The sequence below is a fragment of the Antechinus flavipes genome, chromosome 5 (genome assembly GCF_016432865.1).
Source record: "Antechinus flavipes isolate AdamAnt ecotype Samford, QLD, Australia chromosome 5, AdamAnt_v2, whole genome shotgun sequence".
Lineage (NCBI taxonomy): Eukaryota > Metazoa > Chordata > Mammalia > Dasyuromorphia > Dasyuridae > Antechinus > Antechinus flavipes.
The window spans coordinates 181,344,705-181,371,174 of NC_067402.1; the positions used below are offsets into that span (position 1 = coordinate 181,344,705).

Consider the following 26,470-nt stretch of genomic DNA (forward strand, 5'->3'; position numbering starts at 1 on the left):
AAATTAATGAATCAGTATTGATTAAAGAAATACAAATTAAAACATCTGTCAAATTGGTTAATATGATAGGGATGAAAAATAAGTTTTTGAAGAGACATGTCAAACTGGGTGGTATGTTATTTGTGAAACTATGAACTGAAGCTACCACTGGGGAGAACAATTTAGAACTGTGCTCAAAGAATGTAAAACTGTGTATACCTTTTGGCACAGCAATAACCATTACTATGTTTGTACCCCAAAAGGAGTAAAAAAATGGAAAGGGATCTACATTTACAAACATATTTATACAGCTCTTTTTATATTGGCAAAGAATTGGAATCAAGGGCATTTCTATCAAATGGTGAATGACTGAACAATTCTTATTATATAATTGTAGTGGAGTACTAAGAACCTAAAAAAGTATGAAAAACCTAAAAAAGATTTATATGAATTGATGCAAATTGAGGTGAGCAGAATCAGGGAAACATTCGTACATAGTAACATCAATACTGTGAAAGACATAACTATTTGCAGTAATACAATGATGCAAGACAATTGTAGTAAAAGATTCATGAATGATAAAGCTCCACCTCCAGAGAAAGAAAATATCTGAGTGGAGATAAAAGTATACTTTTTTTTCCCCTTAACCTTTTCTTTTCTTTTCTTTCGTTCTTTCTTTCTTTTTTTTTGTAACAGCTAATATGGAAATGTTTTGCACTACTGCACATGTATAATTATGCTAATTTGCTCATCTCAATGAGGGGGGAGGGGCAAGAGGAAGGAAAGGAGAGAACTTAGAATTGAAAATTAAAAAATTAAACAAAATAAAATGAATGTGCCAAATTATTTTTCATGTAATTGAGAAATGGGGGAAGAATATAAACAAACATACTTCAAAAGATTTGCAAACTCTTGACAATAATATCATAGAATGCTTCAAAACAATAAGATGCAAATTAAAACAATTCTGAGGTTTCACTTTATATCTTGTAAATTAATGAGAAAAGAGAAAAATAGAATTGGAAGGATTACAGGGAGAAAAAAGCTCAATAAAGAAATATTAGTAGAGGTGTGAATTAGTACAATAATTTGGGGAAGGAATTTGGAATTATGTAAATAAAGTGGCTAAAATATTTATTAAGTTTTGACCTAGAGATTCTATTATTAAATTAATTCTAATAAAATTAAGGAAACTATAACAACATATTCATGGTTACATTTATTTATTTTTTTGTAATAGTGAACAGTTGGGAGAAATAGATAAATTTCATTTGAGTAATGGGAAAAAAGAAAGAAAAAATAAAAAGAAAAGTAAAAAAGAAAAAAAAGATATAAACAATTAAAAATAAAGGAAGAAATAATGAAGGAAAAAAGAGAAAAAACACTGCATCATATAAGTAAAATAAATTACAACATATTATTTTATTTATCATCTAACTAAATGCATTTCTCATTCTGCATATGTGTTGATTATTTATTTATCGCAAAGTAAGCAGCATTCTTATTTAGTTCTTTGCACTCCTTTGGTCTTTCTTCTTTATCATATCCTGAAGCTAATAATCTTCCTTCCAATGCCACTTCTTTTTTCTGTCAGTTTTCAGCTACTTTTTGTGAGTTGTCTTTTCTCTTTAGATTGTAAGCTCCTGAAGGGCAGACATTTTCTTTTCTTTTTTTAATAATTTTATTTCCAGTACTTAGTGTAGTTCCTAGCACGTAATATATGTTTAATAAATGTTTATTGACTGACTGAAATAAAGATTATCATTTGGTGATTAGAATTTTTGTCTTTCAAGATTTTTTATTTTCTATTATCAAAACTATTATATAAATCCCCTTGGTTCTCTCATCACTTTATATCAGAACACAAATGTCTTTTCATATGTCTTTGACACAAAGTTTTTTTTTTTTGTTGTTTTGTTTTGTTTTGTTTTTGGAGACTAGGTCTCCTGGGGTGCAGTGGCAACTCAGGATGTTGACTGATATGGAAGCTTTATAGTGCACTGTTTTTCTTACCTAAATATGTTTGCCTCTTCTTAGATAGCCTGGAAGTCTTCCTCTCATGGGAACTCGCCATATTAGTACCGGAATTAGTCTGGATACCTGATTGACTTTAGCCCTTCTCTAATTCAGAGCTCCCAAACTCAAGTTACCCATTAGTTTCAGATTACAGTGATTACAGGCATTCACAACATTCAGATTTTTCTTCACAATTTATACCACAGTAATATCCCATTACATTTATGTAGTAATATTTCTTTAGTTATTTCCCAAAGGGAAGCACACTTAGTTTCTAATATTTTGTCACTACAAAAAACAAACCAGTAAATAAAACAAATAAATAAAATATTTAAAAACAATAGTTTAATTAAATGTAAATATTTTAAATATTCACAATCTCTGAGCTACATGGAATAAAAACTTTTCTACTTGGTGAGACCTGGCTAGGGAGAAGATCATTGTTTATCTGTTTGCTATTAGAATTGAACGAGATAAGGTGAGCTCTTTCAAGACAGTAGTGAAAATCGAATAAGGCTTCATCTACTTCAAAGTTTGAGTAGGCCTGAAGGACTTTAAGCATTAAGTCAAGGGCATACTTAAAGTGTCTCCTCCCTGCTATTCTCCTTAAAGTCTACTCCCTGTTATCCCCCTAAGGGCATACTTAAGCCCCCTTCTTGTTATCCCCCCTATTTCGACCAAATTTGGACAACTGTGTACTTATTGGTCAAGTTCAATTTCTTGGGTAGTTTATAATGTAAGATCCTCAGCCAATAAGGATGAGGGTCAGTGGTGGGAGGAGGAATTTGCGTTAGGGATTAAAAGCTTTGACTCTGCCCTCTAGGGGGCTTCCTCCCTTCGATTGTCTGCTGGATGGGTGGGATGCCCGATTCTGGCAAGAACTTTAATAAACTTTGCTTTGCTTCTAGAGATCTCTCCAGTTTTTTTTTAAAATGGTTTCTGACCCACACAGAGTTATTTTTAAAATTTTAAAATGAGTTTTCAGAGGATGTGCTTACATTCTAGTGCCTTCATTCAACTATAAACAACAATATTTATTTTATTTGATTATAGAATACTCCTTAGAATTTTGAAAATGAAACAGTAATTAAAAGAGTAGCACTGTATCCCAAACTCATTTTTTTTCTGAATTCCATTACAAAAAGTGAGGATGAGGCGCTGTTGTTGCTTCTGCTGCTGCTGCTGTTACTATTACTACTACTACTACTACTACTACTACTACTACTACTACTACTACTCCTACTCCTACTTTTTCTTCTACTACTACTACATCATAAGTTTGGATATTCATTCTTTTATTCAATTGCAAAGAGTGTCTATTTTATTTTATCTTTATGAATTAAATATGAATGAATTCTAGCAGCATATATTAAAATTGATTATCTGAGATAAAAAGGGATCTGAAGACAAAGTAAAGGAGCCATCTATGATTTAATCTGAAAAGCTAGTATTTGCATATCAAACCAGATCACCTGACTGCTCAGAGGTCAGAGACAAGGACTGATTTACAGAGTAATACAATAAAAAAGAGGGATTGGAAAAATTATTGTAACTGGTTTTGAACATAGCTCAGTTGGACAAAACAGCTTACCTGACTAGTTAGCTTCTCCCAGACTATTTATCTATCTATCTATCCCCCAGTTACAGGTAAAAACAACAACATTTTTTTTTGGTTATACATGTACATTTATTTTTTTAAAAAAACATATTCCCCATGTCAAAGAGAAAAGTCAGAACCAAGTATCCTAGACCTTCTTAATTCTATGCAAAACATCCTTTCCTTCAAGTGATACTTTTTATAAATAGAAAGTATACTAGGAAAGAGGAATTAATGATCATTAGGCAGCAGTCAAAAGGTTCCCTCTCTCCTATGTTTCTTAGCAAAACAAAGTCCATGATTCGATTTAGACTTCAAATAAGGAAAAGAAAAGGAGACCTTAATTTAACATCTAGCTAACCTTTCCTCAGCTAACTGAAAAGAAAACTTGGCCTGAGACCAACCTTGATTTTGGATTAGCCTTTGCTTAATTTACCTTGTTCTAATAGAAAGAGGGAGTTAGCCTTTGAAAAATCTTTGAAAAACTATATAATAATCTTCTGATTATTTCATTCTTCTAAATTATCTGCTACTAAATGACAATGTCTTCTCAACCTATCCCTAGGTTTAAGAGACTATGTTCGTATGGCTTAGTTTAAGGTTTACTATTCCTATATAATTATGTACTATGTTATGGAATTGCTTGTTTTATTCCACAAATAAAAAGTAAAAATAAAAGTAGCTAAAACAAATCTGTATTGCAAAAAAATTATAACAATATCTGTTAGAGAGATCATTTTATACTTTTTGTTTCTCTGGTTTTGGTTTTCCTGGTTTAGGTAACAAAACCATATTTATGTCATGAAAATTTCATGAAATTTAGTAGGATTTCTTACTTATCTATTATTTTCCAAACAAATTATATAGTACTGAAATTATTTGGCAGAGAAGAATCTGGACAGTTGACAGAATAAACCAGAAAATTCCAAGCTCTCCAGATTTCCCCCAGAAACAAAACAAAACAGTGCCCCAGGGCAAATGTAAAGCAATATAAATAAACAAGAGTTGGAGCTTAACAGTGATTCTTATGGGACAACCAGAGAAGATCCAAAGAAAAATACTAAAATGGATGCTTGGCCATGTATAGTGTAAACATTGCTAGTTTAGCTCCTTTGAAACATTCAGCAATGAGCTCTAGATTTATCTGAGTTGGGAGGTAGCCTCTGTCCCAGTCACAGTAATTTTCACTTTCCAGACAGTGTGGATAGTCACCTGAGTCAGGGAAGATCGAAAGAATCTCTCCTGAAAAGGAATGCCAGACCCAACTGTACTGCTGAGATGTGACTCTAGTTGGGGCAGGGACACTGCTGATTGTGGGACCTTACAGGAGGATGAGTACACAGAAACATAATAATAATAATCAAGAATAGAATTTATTAAAAAAAAAAAACAGTGCTAGTAAGCATTAATCTCAAAGTTAAAAGTTATGATAGATTTAATCAAGAGTAAAATAATTATGCCAGGTATATTCATCAATATTGTTTTAGACTATGTAAAATTACTCGAAAGTATAAAGTTGAGATATTCCTGTGGTTTAGGAAGTGATGAAAAATATTAAAAGACTTGGACTTGTGAATAAGTTATATTTTGGTAAATATTCATCCATTTCATTTAGATTATTGACTTTAGTTGGCATATGTTTGCTCACAATAGCTCCTAATAATTGTTTTAATTTCTCCTTAAGTGGTTTTGCTTTTGCTCTTTTAGTTTTTGATAATAGTAATTTGGTTTTGATTAATTTTATTCTTTCTTTTTACATCAAGTAGTCAAAGATTTTTGTATTTTATTTGATATAATGTAAAACAGCTATTAGAATTTTTAAAAGGAGGTTAATCTATTAATCAAACTTAAAATAGATCAAAGTAATAAAAAAGCTGATTTCTTTTTCAGATATTGACTAGTTTCAGTGCCATTTCTATCTAAGCTCCATAAAAATATAAAAATATTATCACTAATAATAATAAAAAATAACTATAACCACAATAAAATGTAACAAGTCCCTAATTCTTCTTCTTAGTTTAGTAATGTGTTTTATTTCCTGCATATTTCCTGTCAGAAAATTTGGTCAAATTCATGCCCCTTCTCTATCATCTTCTTACATATAATAATTGATTCCCATATTGCATAATTGGTATTAGAGTGTTGAGTATAATTGTGGTATACTCACCTTTTCATTGTAGTGAATATACTGTTATAGAAATAAGAAGAAATCATCCATTTATTAATTTCTTACTATTTTTAATGCCAAACCCTCATGGTATACTAACTTGGATTTTCATACCAAACTCTATTTAAGCTCATTTCCTTCTCAAATGCTTCTTTTTTTGATATTTTATTAGGTTGTGCCATGCACTTCTTTCCATTATTCTTCACAGTTTTGCAAAGTACTAATTATATTAGTGCTAAAATAATATTGTCTTTATTTGTTATGTTTCAATGCAAAAGAGATCATGTGTTTAATAGTTAAATTATATGCTCTGTAAAATAATGTTATAGATACAATTAGTACATTCATTTGCATCAATTTCTTATTAATTTAGATTTAACTGCTTACTTAAACATGTTGGAAGTTTCTGAAATTATAAAGATTTTTTCTTCTTTATTTTATATCTCTTCTAATTTGGCACTGATTTTCATTTGGCTCCAAATATTGCTGGTTTTGTGGAGCCTAACTAGCTCATTTTAAATTACCCTAATCTTAGTAAACAATAAATCTATTCATTAAAATATTGTCAAACTCACATCATATTCTTTTTTTGTTGTATATCATGTCTAGTGCCTTTCAAGTCTCTTCTTGAATGAAGTATCCATGATATGTAATTATGGAATTTCTAAGTAGTTTACTAAACTTTTGTATTTCACTTCTAGATTTTCAGTCGATATTCCAACATGTTTTGCCTCCTTCCTGGTGTACAGAAATCAATACATATTATATATACATAGTGTCTTAAACAGAGGGATTCTGTCAAGTATTTATAGAATTCTACTTCTTCACAATACATATCTATTCAAAAATTAAGCCAAAAAATATCTTCTCTTAATTCACTAGTTGTGTTCATTAATCATAAGTACTTAAAAATGAGAGTATCCAGTTACATATTTCTTGTTACCTTTTGTTAAAACTGTATTAACTCAGTCAACATTTTTATAAGCATTTTAATGGAGAACCAGTGATACATCTTTTCACTTAGTTGTATTTATAAGTTCCATTCATGGCTGGAGGGCACACTGGAGTAACAGAGAATTCTCTGGTTCTAAGAAAGCTAAATCCCTTTAGTCCCATGTTCTAGATCCTTTGTTGGGTAGGGGTGCTTATTTCATTGGGATAAAGTTTTAAAGTATATAAATTTATCCAGTGAGGTTCACAATATTTATATCCCTTTGCAAATACTATACCATTTGTCTGTCCCTGTTGTGTTTCAATGGATCTTATCCACAAGATCAAGTATATAATTCTAAATTATAACAATGGAAAAAACTTAAAACTTAAAATTATTCAGTGTTCTATAAATGTAGTTTGCCCTTGATTTCTTCTTTTGCCTTTAGTCAAATAAAATATATCAGTTTTTTTTTTTTTTTAGACGCTTCCTTCTAATAACAGAAGACACTGACCAAGGTACTATTTGATTTATGATCAAGCTTTCTAGAGGTATAGTGTCAAGTCAGTTTGTGTGTTTCAAGAACTAAAGGGGCTTCAAAGGGTATTTCATTTCTTCCAGTGCTAAAAGTGATGCTATGACTATTGGGTTGTATATGGAGTTCTCATTTTATTATTGAACTTCATGAGAAATATGGCCAGTGACATAGTGTCTTGAACAAAAGTATGGACACTTTGGCCATTTTCTTATTTTAATAGTAATTTGGTTTCCACAATGCATGAACTAATTCACAGTGATACCGTTGGTGCTGGTATTCCTGTTTTTCTATAACCTTTTAAAAATTGACTCTATTTTTTATTATCTTTGTCATTTTTGGAAGTATTGAATAAAAACTGAGTTTCTTTGTTTTGTATTTATCTTATTATTTATGAACTGGAAAATATTTGCATTATGATAATGATTTAGCAGTTTTTCTTTTAGGGATTGTTATATTCATTTCCTTTGATTGCTTTTCCATTAAAAAGTAGTTTTTTGTATAATATATTTGTATTTTCATATTTTAAATATGTGATATTAATACCTTAACAAAATGTTGACTTGAAGCTTTTTCTAAATGAATAATTTTATTTTAATTATGCTAATTTTGTTCATATAAATGTTTTTCAATTTTATACAACTTAAATTTTCCATTTTATCTTTTGATATTTTGTAATCACTTTTATTCTTGTTTGATTATTGATGGTCATAACTGTGAAAGGTACCTGATTTAATTTTCTTATCTCTAATAACTTTTAATATAAAGGTTATATAGTTACTTTAAATTTATTGTAATAGCTGCTGTAAAGGAATGATTAATTTCTGCCCAACTAGTTTTTTCAGTTATTTTTGTAAAATAGGGAGCTTTTTTCTAAGAAATTTATGTTCTGGAGGGCAGAGCCAAGATGGGATAGAATAGATAAGTCTTGGAGCTGTTCCTGGCTTCCTTCAGTTCAACACCAGATCAAGCCTCTGAACAGTTTTTGTAGTGACAACACCCACAAAATTTTGGAGTGTAACAAACTTCTAGGAGAAGATATTTTGGAATAACTTCAGGAAAGGTCTGTCTTAATCAAGCAGGTGGGAGGGCGGTGTTTAGAAGCCAGCAAAGGTACAATGCAATGCAGTGCAGAGAGACTAAGAACAAGAGGCTTCTGCATACTCGGGGAATCTAGAGGGAGACTCAAAGCCAAAATATAGCAAGCAACTCTCTGTCCTGGTTTGGAAGCCAGTGTATCAGCAGACTAATTGTGAGACCACCAATACAACTACAGAAGGCAAATAGTGATAAACACTAGTATAACACAGAACTTGGCTGCGCTCACTCACCATGGAAAGGGAGCCAGCAGAATCAAAAAATTTCAAAATGAAGACTCTAAAGAATATTGTAGCTAAATTCCAGAATTATCAGATCAAGGTGAAAATACCACAAGAAGCCAGAAAAAAACAATTGAAATATCAAGGAGCCACAATCAAGATTAGCCAGCATCTAGCAGCTTCCTTTAAAAGATCAACAGGCTTGGGATATGATATGCTGGAGGACAAAGGAACTTGGATTGTAGCAAAAATGAACTATCCAGCCAAATTAAGCATTATTTTTCAGGGTAAAAGATGGACATTTAAAGAAATAGGGGATTTTCATTTATTTTTGATGAAAAGACCAGAGGTGACTAGAAAATTTAATCTTCAAATACAAAACTCAATAAAAGCATAAAAAAGGTAAAAAAGGAAGGAAAAAACTATGCTTTTTAAAGGTTAAAATGTTTACATTCATATATAGGAAGATAAGCTGCTTAATTCTTGAGAACTGTATCTTTGTTGGGGGAATACTTAGAGGTTATAGGTTTAATTTGACTTTACTGTGATGGCATAAAAAAAAAAGTACAGGTGGAAAAGGAATTGTCCTGGAAGAAGAGGGAAGGGAAGATAAAATGGGGTAAATTAAACATGAAGAGGCAAAAAAAAAAAAGATCTTTACAGTTGAAGGAAAGAAGGGAAGGGAATGAATAATATGTGAGCATTAATCTCATAGAATTTGGCTCAAAGGAAGAATATCAGATATATTTAGTTTAATAGAGAAACTTGTCTCATCCTATAGAAAAGTTGGAGGAGAAAGGGGGAAAAGAAAAGGAGAAGGTAATAAAAGGTAGAATAGAAATAGAAGGGAAAAGAGATAAAAAAGGTGGAGAGGTTATGGAAGGGAAGGACATATTGAGGGAGGTAGTGAGAAGAAGCAAAACATGGGTGAGGAAGGAAAAAGGGGGAAGGAAAGAGAAAAACATATCTTGGGAAAGGCAGACTTAGTAATTTTATCTATAAATGTGAATGGGATGAATTTTCCCATAAATTTTCCCATAAAATGGAAGTGGAAAGCAGACTAGATTAAAAGCCAGAAGTCTACAATATGTTATTTACAAGAAATGCACTTAAACCAAAGTGATACATAGAGGGTAAAGTTGAAGAGTCGAGTAGAATCTAGTTTCAAAGATCTTGTGGTGAAGAGAACCATCTGTACCCAGAGAGAAAACTATGGGGATTCAGTGTAGATCACCACATAGTATTCTCATTTTTTTGTTGTTGTCTGTTTGCATTTTATTTTCTTTCTCATTTTTCCCCTTTTGGATCTGATTTTTCTTGTGCAGCATAATTGTGAAAATATGTATAGAAGAATTGCACAAGTATAACATATATTGTATTACTTGCCAGGGTCAGGGCAGGGTCAGGGGATGGATGGGGGGAGGAATTTGGAACACAAGGTTTTGCAAAGATGAATGTTGAAAAGTAGCTATGCTTATGTTTTGAAAATTAAAAAAGCTTTTAAAAAAGAAAAAGGAAAGAAGAAAATCATATTGTTAGTATTAAAAATGCAAAGGGTGAACTTTCCACTAATGAAGAGGAAATTAGAGCAATAATTAGGAGCTCTTTTGCCCAATGGTATGCCAACAAATCTGATAAGCTAAATGAAAAAAAAAAAAAGAAATTTATGTTCTTAGAATTTCCTTTGCATGTTGTTATTGAATTAAGTTTTTCTGATTCATCTTTATATGTTCTATTTAACTTATGTTTTTCTATTTTTAAATGACAACAAAAATGTTTCATGATTACTGCTTAATAGTGCAATTTGAAGTCTGCAAGGGTTATTTCTCTTTCATTCCTATTTTCTCAGTATTCAAACTTATAAAGAAACTCTATTGTTACTGGTGCTGTGTTTTACATTAAATCTTGAAATATTTCCAGTTGGTTACTCTTAGAGAACAAAAAATTTTAAGAAATAATGCAGCATCTTTAAATATATATGTATGTATATATATGTACTTGATTATGGATAGGATTTGCATTTGTATATATATATATATACATATACATACATATGTTTATGGATAGGATATGCATATATATGTATACATAAATAGAAATATATATATGTATATATTACAAAAAGTATATGTTTATAAATCCTGAGAATTTTAGGTACTCTTACCTCTTTCACTCAAATGTTCTATGATTTCCAAGACTGTAACATGATATATTATTGAGCATATAATGACTGTCAGGTTTGCTAACACAATCACTGTATACATTGCCCTATAAAATGTTTTGGGAAACTTTGCGTATAAAGGGCCATACATCAAATATGTTATGTTTTATGTGATATGATACCTGATTTCTGTCAATTCACATTCAATAAGCTGAATAAGAAACCCTTAATGTCCTTTATTGATGCTTTTTGTTGTGTTTTTCACTGGATGTGGACTGGGCTTAACTAGAAAAAAATTAAAAAAAATAAAATCAATTTGTCAATTTTCTTTTATAAGATTAAGTTTGTTAAGGTATAAGTGATTTATTTCTTTGAATTTTTTCTTAATTATTTTGAGTACATTTTCCTTAAATTGCCTAGTTTTACTGGTATATGATTCAGCAAAATAGACTTTGTATTATGCTTATTTTCTTTTTCCATTGTGAATTCTTATTTTTAAATTTGAGTAATTTCATCTTCCTTTACTTAGTTAAAAATCAGAACAACCAAGGTTTATTGCTTTTTATGGTACATTTTCTTGAATTTTTTCTTGTTTAGACTATTTATCAATTTTATATTTTAAATTTACCTATTTCTATTCAAATATTAAAGATTTTTCCTTTGATGATTTTTTGGAGTTTGTTATATTCATATGTGTATATATGCAAGTACATATTTTACTATAGTCAATATCAAAAAACTCTTCAAAGTGATTTGATAATTTCTTTCCCCACATAATAGCTATCTTTTTTATTCTAAATGTATTATCTTTGTGAAAAATTTTCAATTTTGTGTAATAAAAAATTTTCACTTCTCACTTCATCATTTCTTCTAACCTTTAGTTTGGTTAAGAAATTTCTCCTGTGATGTAGATTTTAAAGTTCTCTACCATAACTCACTCCTCTTCATTTATTTATTTATTTATTTTTGCTGAGACAATTGGGGTTAATTGACTTGCCCAGAGTCACACAGCCAGAAAATGTTAAGTGTCTGAGGCCAAATTTGACTCAGGTCCTCCTGATTTCAGGACTGATGCTCTATGCAGTACACCAACTAGCTGCTCTTTACTCCTCTTTTTTTTTTTTTTTAAAGTATTACTTATTATATTTAGGCCACATTCTTTCTTGTAAAGCATCTAATACTTAGTCAGTGTTTAATAAATGCTTATTGGTTGATTTTAAGAACAATCTATTCAACTATTTCACTTTTTTTGCTTGTTTCTTCTGTTTAATTTATCCTGTTCTCAGAAAGAAATTTTAAGTCTTATATCTAATTATGTTAATAGAGTTATACCTTTTTTTTTTTTCTTTGTTAGCTTCATTTTGCAAATTTATCTGATAAGTAATTTTATGCTTACAAATTTAATGAGATCATTTAAATCTATTTTGACTATAATAATATATAATAACAAAATAATGAATTTTGTTGTTTTTACATATTGTGAATTTTATTGTTGCCTTTTCTAAAATCTTATATCTCTTGTTGCCTTTCCTAATATCCTGAGAATTTACTTTAATGGGATTTAATGAGGTCTTATTTTTGATGGATGATCAAGATTACCAGATGCAGAGTGAATTTTTCCTTAGTTATTGAACTTCATTCTATATGTGCCTATTTGGAAAGAAAAGGAAAAAAAAAAACTCTAGCATATGCTCATCACATTGATGAATTTAATTTTCTAATTAATTGATTTTTTTCATTTTATTAAGAAATTTCATCCATTGATATATATTTTTTTGTTTTAGATTTATCTTTTTTCTATTTACTTCTTTTGTTATGACTTATTTCATTATTCTGTCTGTACTTCAGTCTATGATTAATTTTCTTTACATTATTTTTCTACAAGTTTCCTGTCTTCTTCCATTTCTCTCTCTTTCTCTTTTCCTCTTTTCTCTATCTCTGTTTCTGTCTCTGTCCATCTCTAACTAGATAAGAACATGGGCATAGACTACACAAAGAGAGACATAGGCAAACACCTATTCTCATGGAAAAACAGTAAACAGAAATTTTGTGAGAAAAGTAAAACAATTATTCTTATCCCAATAATCCCACAGGTTTCAGGCCAAAAAGGCAAGTTAATCAAGAGTTCTAAAAATTTTGTTCCTAAAGAGTCATGTGTGACCAATATGCTAAAAATCCTGACAGCTTTTCCAGCCTCTGTAAATCTGGTAATGACCATATCTATAAAAGTTACAAGTATTTTCCCACTTATTTTAGTTTTGGTCCAGTCTTTCTGGTAGGGTTTATCTTGGATTTGTACTATGTAATTATGTAGTATGTAACTCTCTGGAACACTTCACGGTATCATTTTCCAAATCTAAGAAGCTTTACTTGCAGTTAAAGAGACCTTCAGGACAGATATTTTTGCCCAAACCTGGATGATGACAAAATACCGAAATTACCAATATTCTATTCTATCACTTATGACTTTAAGACAGCTGGATACTTTAAGTATCAGAATTTCAACTTACCTGAAAAGTGAATTTGTCTCAAATTTTGCCCTTTACTTCAAAGAGGAGATAGTTATGTTTTGGGATCTTGTGATAATTAAGTGATAACACATATATTATAGAAATAAAATGTTATCTGATTACATCCAAATGAAATCCTTAACAAAGTTTAACTACTTCAAGTTTCATCTCTTTCCAAGACTTCATTACAGCTTTAAAACTTCAAGGGAACATTTTTTTCCACTGACAAAACTTTTCTCCCTTGCTTTTCTTGACCTCTTTCTGAATCTGTTTATTTCTATACTATCCTTTACTCAAGTACCTTGTCTTCTTTTCTTAACACTGATCATTTTTGACAAACCTCATTTATCAATTTATTGGGCACTAGGTCTTCTAGCCTTCTTTGTTTATAAACTGACAATACTAATAGAAGTGATAAAAATAACAAAAGCATGAGTCCACTAAAATTTATGCCATCTAATACATTCTTCATTGTAGAAGACAATCATTCTATCCCTCCTAATCAATTCACTATCCCACCATCCACAATGGTGGTTCTAAATTTTCCTCAAGTCTCCGTGATTACCTCTTCATTCATTCCTCTTTGCAAAAAAATTTTGTCTCTTATTTCACTGAAAAATTGAGACCAATCACCAAGAACCTCCTTTTCTTCCTTCCTTCTCATCTCAATCCATCACTCAAACATCTTACTCAACATATGTACATACATATGCACATGCATCTATTGTATATATATGTATGTATATTTCATGACCAAGGGAGGATTCTTTTGTTAACTATACATGTTTTCTCTTAAATTTTATAGGATATTTTTTACATCTACCAAAATTCACTTCTATTTTGTCTTTCTGTTCCTAGCCTCTCTGCCAAAAAAAGTAATCCAGTATTCCCCATTAGAATAGAGGAAAAATAAAACCCTGTGACAAATATTTTGTCTTCATTGATCATATCCAACAAACAATCCAGAGACTTGACTGATATCCTACTCCACTCTCGTGGTTTGAGCCACATCACTGCTGTATACTTCTGATCTTGTTACTTTCTCACTATACTGTCTATGACCTGGGACCTTTTATAAATTTATCTAGAGACAAACTTTTCCTTTGACAGTTATCTTACAATACTCACTATCTCTTTCTCAAAATAGTTTGTTTTGATTCACTGGTTTCTTTCCTATTCTGTCAATCAGGATAGTTACATTTTAATAAATATTTCTCCTTTGCTTTTAGGTTTTTATTTTTATTAGCATATAACTATTTACAAGAAGTTTTTTATAATTTTTTTAATTCACTAAAATTTATCATTCTCAGGTTTGATTTATAAAAGTTTGGTTTTCTTCTCTGACTGAGGATTGTCATCTTAATCTATTTTTAGAGGAAAAGATCTTTTCATAGATTCCACTAAAATTCTTAAAAGCTCATCTCCAGAAAAAATGACCCCCTAATTTAAGTATATTTTGGACATAGGTATTCTTGAAAATTATCTTTCAAGGAATAAAATAATTTTAGGCTACATCTTTGAAAAGAATAGGCAAGTGGATCTTCAGAGTGCTAGTAATGTTTTAAATTTACAATGTGCATCATAAATATTTGTTGTAAAATTATAATATTTATGCAAGTCACCTGTATGTGCCACATCCACTTTTAGTTTTGAGGTTCAGGCCAAGGACAATGCATAAGGAAAGACAAATGAGTCCACCATCATTCCCTCCTATGATTGTACTCCCCCCTCTCTTATTATTTTTTACCCATTAAATTGTGTTCAATCACTGATGCATCCCCACTGGGTCTTACTCTAGGTGCACTTGGATATTGCACCAGCAAAAGACAGACATCTATCTTCTGTTGCATCAATTATAAATTGAGCGGTTGGCTGCACACATTCAGTATCCTTTTAAAAATGTTGTCATGGGTGTCATCTCTGTTTCCAGCTTTTTGGTTTTATTGCAGTTTTATTTTCTGTAATTTTCCTGAAATGCAATAGATATAGTTCTGCTATGATAAATGATATGAAGACTCTATAGCTCAGTCACTATTTTGTTCATAGATTGACCATAGAATGTAAAGTATTTGATGCTAAAACAATTTTGATGAGATCCATTGTTGAATGTGCAATGATTCATCCCTCTTTCTGAAGCCTCTATCTTTATGTCTTAGTTCTCATCTCATTTTTCATGTTATTCTTTTAATAAGTGTGCAGGACAAAAATGTCCCCAACAGATAAACTGTAATAAGTTGAACTCAAGTAAACTAGAATGTGCACTCAGGACATGAAATACACATATGTAAATATGTAGTACAGTGGTAGTTTTATACTGAGACACTGGAAACATAGTTGTGTGTTTTATTTAGAAATATTCTTGTTTTTATGCTATCGTCCTTTGTCCTATATCATATGCCTTAATCCAGAAAACATTTTCCACTTTTGAGTTTTGATGAACAGTAGTAAATATAAAACTGCTTTGATATGATTTAATCTTTCCTTTTTCAGAATACATGGCATTCTATTTCATGAAGAGAATTTGTATTAAGTAGTTTGTATGAAGAACCTGCCACTCTTTAATGATAATTCTTCCTTATCTTCCTTCTCCAAGATATTTGTTCTAGATAATAATGGGTCAGTGGCTATGTGTGCCATTACGTTACTTGGAATTACACGTAAGTATCATCGCAATTCAGTATACACAACATACACCCACAGAGTTTCAAAGAAATACTTGCATGCAAATTAGTCAATAATGTTTAAATACTTATAATTTCCCAGGCACTATGCTAAGTCCTTGGGATAAGTAAAAGAAAACAAACAAACAACCCCCCCCCACCACCACCAAATTTCCTGCCCTCAAGGAGCTCACCATCTAATGAGAGAAACTATTTAAAAAAAACTTTGTACAAACAAAATATATGCAGGATAACCAGAAAATAATCAAGAGAGAGAAAACTGTTGAATTAAAAAAAAAATTGCAAAAGGCTTCAGGTAGAAGATGAGATTTTACTTAAGAATAATGTTCATGTGTTCTCAACATGTAAGCCTCTTAAACACATATTTATATGTGTACAAGAGGAATAAAGAGGAGGAATTTAGGACAGATAGAAAAGAGGAAGGAGAAAAAGAAACATTTAAAAGGGGTCCCTAGATGGAATCTTAAGTGAATCAATAGAACAAAGCTAAAGAATGCCATAGTAACATATACACTTCCATTGTAGTCAGAGGGCTGAGTAGGTTATGCTGTAATTAAGGGGGCAAATATTGTTCAAAGTAATGAGTTTCAGTTACAGGTGTGGTGCCAAAGGTATTAAGTTTAAATTGTTGGTTCTGCAATTTGCTCCCAAGCAAAAATATTTAATCATAACTTTTGTTTTTTTTTTAATTTAAAGGGCAGAATTTAGAATGATTAAGATTAGTTAATATGATTAGGAATTCTCATTCAAACTTTTGTTGAAAAGTGATTAATGATGACAAAACTTTTCATAATCATTCATAATTAAATAATTCACTAATATAAGTAGTCAACAAAAGGCTCCTTTTATGCCTAAATAATCATAGTAGTATTTTGTAAGTGAAAAGGAATTATCAAACCATGCTTTAAAATTAAATAAACAAATATAGCTAATTTATGAGGATGTCATGGCTGCCCACATAAATATATGAGTGCTGTGGAGCTATATTAAGAGTTTGAGAAGACAGCATCCAAACATACTCAATTTTCTTTGGCATCCAGAAATTCTTCTTCTTGATAAATGGAGAAAGACCATGAATATCTTCCATGCCTCGAGTTTGCAGCTCTTTTCAAATAGATGGCAATGATTTAGTGCTTTGGAGGTACTTCAATTTGTTTTGGAGGAACTTTAAACTGAGCCGGAAATTATTAATAATGAAGAGAGACATCATGGTATAGTGTACAAAGAGTTGTCATTGAAGTCAACAAGATCTGGGTTCAAGTCCTGTACCTAATGTCCCAGTTTTCCTACATGCCCTCCAACATTTCTCATTATCTTTTCCGTCATCTTAGCCAAGGCGGTATCTCAGAATTGTTTTAATTTTAATTTCATTCATCAATAGTGATTTAGAGCTTTTTTTTTTAATATGACTAAAAAAGTTTTAATTTCTTCATCTGAAAATGTTCTCCTTCAAAAGAAAAAAAATTTTAAAAATATATTTAAATTAGATAAATTTAAATAGAGATTTTTAAAGCATTTCTGGTGAAAAGATTATAATAATAAAAATTAATAAACAAAAGATTTAAGAAAAACATTCATATGCCATAACTTATTCAGCCATTACCCAACTGATATGCATCCACTTAGTTTCCAGTTATTAAGATACATAATAAAAATGGGATAAAAAGGAAGGGGAAAAAGCACAGGGAGAAGATAAGACATTGGTCCATGTGAGGGAGGCTAAGCAAGCAAGTTAACAAGTAAAAAAATTAGGAGGGATAGGAAATTAGAGATTTACATAAGCATAATAACAATCATCAAGCATAGAAATTATTAGGAATAAAAAGTAGAACTAGTAATCATTGATCTCATACAAACTCAAACTTAAGATCCAATCAAGAGAAAATCTACATTATATGTCAGTGATATTAATATTGGGTTTTATATGTATGTATAGACATTCATACATTATATATACACATACATTATATACATACATACATATATACATACACAATGTGTATATGAACCTGTGCAGTCTCAAAGGAAAACCTTTTCTGTAGTGTCCCTTAACACTACTCTATCCTTGTAGCTCCCCTTAAAGCTACTCTAACTGCCCCTCCATCCATGGCAGGAATAGACTCCACTTACTTGTCTTTGGGTACCAACCTGGATCCCACAGAGACAGACCAACCAGGAAGTAGGGGTGAAGTGAAAGAGAGCTTTATTCTTAGGTAGCACATATTTATACCCCCCTGAGGATTGGGGGAAGGGGGGTCCTCTAGGAACCTGAATGGGCAGATCGTGACAGGATTGTCCTGAGAAGAGGGAGGGATGTATCCTAGACTTTGAGAGCACTAAGGAGGGACACATGGTACCTGGGGTCAGACACCCCCTCTTGGGATATGCCTCACATCCACATAGAATTTGCCTGTGCCTCATTATCTCTCATCCCTCAGGGCCTGACCCCTGTGGATTATAGGAAATCCTTGTAACAAGTTTAATAGAGAACATGGTGAAGAAAGTGACCATTTGCTTAGAGGTATAAACTGGACCATTGTTGGTCTGTATAGAGTTAGAGACTCTATGAGAGGAGAAGCCTCTCAAATGTTTAATGATCAAAGGAATTTTCTCACAGGAGGCCACTGTGGCCCAAAGGAATTTAGAAAAGGTGTCAATACAGACATGGATGGCCACATGGCCCACATGTGTCACATCTATTTGCCACAAATCATTGGGGAATAAACTCAGGAGATTGACTCCTTTACTAGGTGGAGGACTGAGAAACGGAAGACACTAAAAACACTGCTTCCTATCTCTTGGGCTTGTTCTCAGGTGAGGCCGTAAAGGCGATGTAGAGAATTATCGGGTAAGTGGGAAAATCATGAGCACATTCAGGGGGTGTGGCGACCATGAAAACGGAGCATTGTAAAGCACAGCCTGCCACCTCATTGCCAGCAAATACGTCTCCTGCACAGCATTGGTGAGAGTATACGTGCAGGATGTAAATGGGGTCTTCCCTGGTTTGTAAAATCAGCTGCAATTCAGCAAGGTTAGCAATTAAAGAGTTCTGAGGTTGTACGTAGGACAGCATCCTCAACACCTCTGAGCATTTGGATAGTATATAAGCTGTCTGATATGATGTTAATGGGCTTGGGGTATCTTCTACAGGCCTGGAGGACAGTAAAAACTCATTTTTCTGAGGGGATTAATAAAGGGTCTCTAACACCAAAATGTCTTTTGAGCGCTCAAAATAAATTGAGGCCTAGTAGTTCTTAATGGCATCAATAAAGACATTTGTGCCTTGCACAGGCTCATCAACAGTTATCTTACGAGGGGGCTGTATCAGAATATGGGACAGCAAGGGAAGGAGTAAGCATGTAGAATGGGGGCTTAGTGTAGCCTATTGAACACAATATGCCCACGGCCAATAAGTTTGCATCAGGACTTCTGTAGTTCCTGGTTCAGAGGTTAAACACAGTAAGGGTCTTTTTCCTGTTAGATGAAAATCTCTTTTTACTGCCTCAAGGGCAAGTTCTCGCAGCATTTCAATATGGTTTGGTAATACTTTTTGTGGTCTTGTCATGTATACATATTCGAAAATTTTACTACCTTGATGTAATACCACAAAAGGACTTTTTTGGTCTACTAAAGAGACCTCTCTGAGACACATGGGGTCCCACTGCACTGTTTCAGATTTAGAAGTGAGAGCAATGATTGTGTAAATCACATCCTTTGTGGAGGACATCCATTTATGAGTGGAGTTTAGATCAGTCTCTCTTTTCAAAATGTCATACAAAGGCTGCATCAAAGAAATAGGAATAGGGGCATGAGCCCTTAACCATTGTATTTATCCAATTAGTTTCTGAAATAGGTTCAGAGTATTCACCTTGTCTAATTGTAAGTTAAGTATCTGATTAGTAACTGCAAAAATCCCCATGCAGACCCCAAGGTAAATGATGGGCTTAACCTTCATAACCAAGTAAAGTTTGTGCCAAACTCAGTTGTTTCTATATAATAAACTCTAGTCATGATTTTATTATTTTTTATCCATGTTGTGGTAGACATCTTTTCAAGATTCACTTTTGCAATGCCAGCAGCAAAAGAGATAGCCCTAGTGGTCACCGAATTCCTTATCCAAGCATTTGCAATTGCTTGTGGGTGTGCCACAAGCAATAAAAAACAGATAATGGACCTACATATACTTCTAAACATTTTGCACACTTTTGTGCACAGTATAAGATTTTACACCCATTGGCATACCCTTTAATCCTCAAGGACAGGCAATAGTAGAGAGGAGAAACAGAGACATTAAGACACTCCTCCAAAAAAAAAAAAAAAAGAGAGTGGGAGCCACAGGCATCCCTAGAGAACTTCTAAATCTAGCCCTTTGTACTATTAACTTTTTGATTTTTGTCAAAGATGCACTGGCTCTGGCAGACAGGTTTTATAACCCACTGGAAGGAGAAGTTGGAGAGGGCATGATCACCTCCTTTTCAGTGTTTTCACCTCCTTTCCTGAGAAGGCAGGGAAGGCCTGATCACTTCCTTTTTGGGGTTCTCATCTCCCTGTTGTGAAGTTAATTTTCCTGATGGAATGCTGAATTTAATTAGATATTATGATAATGTCTCTCATGTCATTGCTTTCATTAATAAAATTTGGTGCATAACTAATTTTCTTTTTTTTTTATTAGCTTCCCTATTTTAAAAAAATCTATACTACATGTGCACATATTAGGTGATTTTGTCCTCTGCATATTTGTGAATAATATACTTAAGAGGAATTAATGGAAAAAGTGAAATAATTCTGCCGATAAGCTGTCTGGACTCGAGTTTTAATAATATAATTTTTTGAAATGTTGCTTCACATGAAATTGGCTTATTTAAATTATTAATTTCTTCTTGTCATCTTTGACAAGTCATATTTTTATAGGTAATTCTTTATTTTTTAAATGCTCAATTTTTGCAAGAAGTTAGCTTTGTGTTGAATTCCCCTATAGTATTGCAATTTTGTTTTGAATTTACTGGGAACTTCCTTTTTTTAGTTATAATTTTATCAATTTTTTTTTTTTATCCAAGCATTGTGGTGGCTCTCCTACCTTCATCTGCACTGAAGACAAAGGCTCATCCAGAGATCCTCCAGAAAACTAGTCTGGACAATACATCATGTAGATTGGGTATGTAATTTATTATGTGAATTTAACCCTGATTTATGTCAAAAATGCCCAGTTATTAAATTAGTTCCAATTAAAATTTAAAATGTTCCTAATAATTTGTGTTCATTGATTTAATCAAATACTGGGCAACTATTTTTGATTATCTCAGTTATGTAACATATTCTCTAACATATATTACATGTCAATTATATGTACACTTTATGTATCATAACTAAAATATTTAACTACTGTTTTATATCACAATTTGAGATGTGGCAATATGATATCACTTCCATACCTCTGCCCTCATATTTATAATGTAATTCTAAAAGTTTTTGGTACTGATTTTTTTCTAGTTCTAAGAATTATTACTATGTAATTTAATTGGCACTGTACTAAATTTTTTAATCAATTTAGGTAGTATGGCATTTTTATTATATTGAAATTATTCAGACTTGATCAATTATTATCTCTCTAGTCATTTGTATCCTTCATTTAAGTAGCTCAAATGTTATAGTTCAATTTATATAAATCTTAAATATGTCTTTCTGGGAGAAGTCTGAAATGAGATATTTTTTCATTTCATTTAAAATTAGTTGAAATGAATAATATAGACATTTGGTATTCCAAAATCTTTATTTTTCATGAAGGATATTAAAAATATACAATAAATAAACTTTATATTAGAAAATAAAATCAAGAAACTCAGATTCAGTTTGACATAAGTGCAACTAAGAAAAATAATAAACAAATGCCCTTTTTTTGGGGGGAAATTGGTATAACTAAATTTTACTATATTTAAAAGTAGATTGGAAGGAGAAAGGGAGTTGAGAATTTTATAATATTTAGATAAGGGAAAAAAAGAAAGGGACAAAAGAAGGGGAGAGTACAAGAGGAAGTTGGAGAGAAAGAGAGAAGGAAAAAGAGAAGAGGAAGGGAGAGAGAGAAAATGAAAAAGAGAGAGAGAGAGAAAGAGAGAGAGAGGGGAGAGAGAGAGAGAGAGAGAGAGAGAGAGAGGGAGAGAGAGAGAAACCTAGAGACAAGGGAAAAGTCTGTATGAATTAAAATACCAGGATCAAATTGGGATTAGTGTAGTACTTGTCACACATTAAACACAATATTATTGTTTTTGTTTTTTTTTAAATAATGGAATGGGGGGATTTTGTGGGTGTGGGTATGGGTGTAAAAAGATTTTTTTTTTAACTTAATACCAATTTTCCTCAATTACATGTAAAGATAATTTTCAATATTCATCTTTGTAAGATTTGGAGATCCAAATTTTTCTTCCTTTTTTCCTTTCCTTCCCTAGCTCTAAGACAACATGTAATCTGATATAGGTTATACATGTATAATCATATTAAATAGATTTCCACATTAGTCACATTGTGAAAGAAGAATTAGAACAAAAGGGAAAAAACATGAAAAAGAAAAAATAAAAAGTATGAATCAGTGGGCATTAAGATTTCATAATTTTTTCTCTGGATGTTATTAGCATTTTCCATAACTAGTCTCTTGAAACTATCTTGGATCATCACATTGCTGAAAAGAACCATCTATCATAGTTGATTATCACATAATGTTCTGTTATGATATACTATCTTCTACTAGTTCTACTTACTTTACTCAGCATCAGTTCATGAAAGTCTTTCTAGGTTTGTCTGAAATGTGCCTACTCAACACTTCTCATAAAACAATATTCCATTATATTCATATATTATAACTTGTTCAGCCATTCCACAATTGATGACTTCACTAAAGTTTCTAATTCTTTGCCAATACAAAAAGAACTGCCATAAATATTTTTGTACATGTGGATACCTTTCCCATTTTTTATGATCTCTTTGTGATACAGACGTAGTAATGGTATTGCTAGATCAAAGAGTAAGTACATTTTTATAGCCCTTTGCATATAGTTCCAAATTGCTTTCAAAAATGATTGGATCAGTTCACAACTCAATAGTGAATCAGTGTGCCAGTTTTCCTACATCCTCTCCAATACTTATCATTTTTCTTTTCTGTCACATTAGTCAATTTGTCAGGTATGAGATGATACCTTATAGTTGTTTTAATTTGAATTTGTCTAATTAGTTGGAATCTAGAGCCTTTTTATATGACTATAGATAGCTTTAATTTCTTTATCTTAAAATTGCTTGCTCATGTCATTTGATCATTTATCAAATGTGCAGTGAATTGTGTTCTTATAATTTGATTCAGTTCTTCATATATTTGAAAAATGAGCCCTTCATCAAAGACAGTGTTGAAAAAAAATGGTTATCCATTTTTCTGATTTCCTTTTATTGTTTGTTGCATTGGTTTTGTTCATGCAAAACCTTTTCAAATTTAATGTAATCAAATTATTCATTTCACATTTCATGTTTCCTTTCTCTTGGTTGACCATGAATGCTTCCTATTTGCATAGATCTAACAAGTACAATATTCCTTGCTCTCCTAATTTGCTTATGGTATCATCCTTTAAGTCTAAAATTTTATCTTATCAAGTATTGAGTGTGAGTATTAGTCCATACTGTTCATGGAATTTTCTTAGCAAAGATACTGGGATAGTTTGTCAATTGTCAAGCATTTGTTAGTGTTTGAGGCCAGATTTGAAGTCAGATATTCCTGACTCCAGTGTCAGTACTATATTCATTGAGCAACCTAGCTGCCTCCTTATTAAGAATTTGCTATTTGCCAAACATTGTGATAAGCACTGAGGGTACAAGGAGTTTTTAAAAAATGAAATAGTTGTTGGACTTGGGGAGCTCACATTCTATCCAGAGAAACATGTATATACATTAGTATATTCAAATTGCACACAAAAGTAATCCAAGGACCAGTTGGTTCTGTTGATATTGTTGTTATTTTGAGGAGTAAAAAGATTGAGCTAGAGTTTGGGATTTTAAAAGGAGTAATTTCATTCCCAATGTAAGTTACAAACTATATACTGTAAAAACAAGCACACAGGACATTGAGAGATATGAATAAAGAAAAGGAATCTATATTGGATTGACTTTAATGTGTGGGGAATAAAGTTATGAATGAGGTGGTCATTATAAAGCTATTTGAAACCAAGTTGTAAAGTGTTTAAATTACAAATATAAGAATTTATATTTGACCTTAGAGAAAACAGGGAGACATTAGCCTTTATAAAGTAAGAGCGTGAGATGGCTGGACCAGTATTTTAAGAGCAATTAGTTTGATAGCTATGGAGGATGGATTGAAGAAGGGAGGGACAAGTTGGAAAGATCAATTAGGAAACTTTTGTAATAGTCTACAATGTGTTTAGAAATGCTCATTTGAATTCCTTATCCCCATTGGCTATTTTTCCTATGAAAAAGAAATGGCTTGTGTACACCACAATATGTTGGAATTTGTGAATAATTAACACAACCAGTAGTATCTCATGATTTATATAAAGCTTGAGGAACTTTGCATCCAGGACTATTCAGAAAAACAGAGAATCAACTCAGAATTTCATGATTTTATTGTTGCTGTTGTTGGTGTTCTATTTTTAATTACTGTCTACTGTCTAGGCAGGACTACTGGCTGCTTTTTTTTTTTTTTTTTTTTTTTTTCAGCTATCTCATCACCCATAGATTGGGGGATGTGCATATAACAATATTCAAAATGGAAAAGCCTGTCACCATCATGCTTTGTAGTCATTCCTCTGACCTCTGATGCAACTCTGATGCTATGGCTGATCACTTCTTATGCACTTTCCCTTCCTATCTGGAAAACTATACTTCTGCCGGTACTGGAGGATATACAAATAGAAAAAAAAAAGGGCATGAAACAGACAGACAAACATAAATGACTGGTTGGCTATGTACTTAAACCTAAATTTAGTAAAAAGAGATGATGAAAATTTTAATTTCTAATTTTCTTTAGATAACCCTATTTGTTCAAGTATTTTACTTTCTTGTAATTTCTAGAATTGTAAATTATCTTTTCTTCTATTGGATAATTTGAAAGAGTATGCTGACAAATGCTTCATAACTGAATTTCTTAAAAGACATAACCCATTTAAAAGTTAATCTTTAATATCAGCATTTCTTCCAATTTTCTTAAGTTTAAACAACCAACAAAATGGTAAATCATGCACTGATTTGTAGTGTTTACTGATTTCTGAGGTGTAAATTCACATCGTGAAAATTGTTCTGGGTGCAAGTCACACTTACTTATAAATTGTTTTATATTTACAGCATTCAGACCATAAGAAGCTGTTAGAGTTCAAATGTTGAAGTTTGTTCTTCTCAAAGCACAGCCGGTTTAGAGGCTTGGAGCCCTTCGGATGTCTCCAAATCCAAAGGTTCTGTCCTTCAGCCTCTGACTCTGCTTTCTTCAGCCTCCAACCAAGACAGAGATGGAAGGTCTCTCTTATCTCCTTCTGGGGAGCCCAGCCACACTTGCCGCGGAGAGAGGGCTTCTGGCGTAGCTCCACTGAAATCCGTTAAAGTGTTCTCTGCACAAGAGTCGTTCCTTTCGAGTCTAGCGCGATCAGCCAGCCAAGAGGAAAAAATGTGTATTCTGGAATGGCTGTCTCGCCTTATATGTGAACCTTCTGAGAGAATGGGATTATGGGTTTTCTCCCATAGTGCTCTCTGGCCCAAAGAGTTTTAAGGTGTGGACTCTCTTGAAGTTAGAAAGTGTACTTTGTGAAACTAGCATACTTATGGACTCCAATGAGTAAAGGTGGGAACACAAGCCTTGTCTTGATTAGTTCTACTTAGTACCTTGTTTCAGGTTCTGGCCAAAACAACTTCTTGTAAGATTAGATCAACTCTAATTACTTAGCAATTAGTAAGGATTCCAACAAGAAGCTTTAATGATATTATCCTAAGAAATTCTCTACAATGTTTTTAAAAGCAAACATGGAAAAGCATCACCATTAGTACTTTGGTTAGATTTACAAAGTAAAAAAAAAAGTTCTATATGTAATCTTTTAGAAAGCCTAATTTTAAATAGAACTCTTAAATTATATTAATTATAACTTACATTTTGTCATCTAACAATAATGTTAGGTGAATAATCAAATAATCTTTTTTGAAATCAGATCTACAGAGATGCTGTTCTGCATTTAATCAAATATTTGCCAAGGAAATGATTGTAGAATGAAATAGTTCTTTGGGCTACACACACACATAGACATACACATATACAGAAAAACATTTATTAAGCTGCATTTTAAAGTATTCTAGAAATTTATTAGAATTTCATTATTTTTCATGAATGAAGATATTGTCTGTGCACAATAGTATAATTTATATTAAGTATGCTTACATATTTTATAAAACAAAAGATAAGGAAAACTACTAAAATATCATCAAATACATTGTTTTTATAAATCATGTATATATGCATATACTAATTATCTCACTATAACTATTTAGTATACAATGACAATATGAACGAGAAAACATGAAGAAGAATATTGCAAAATATC

At 31.8% G+C, this 26,470-nt stretch overlaps 1 pseudogene; it reads right to left on the bottom strand.

Moving 5' to 3' along the window:
* LOC127538661 (kelch-like protein 15) overlaps window positions 1-16,983 on the bottom strand; it is a 149,398-nt pseudogene extending 132,415 nt beyond the window's left edge.
* Between the last annotated feature and the right edge of the window lie 9,487 nt (window positions 16,984-26,470).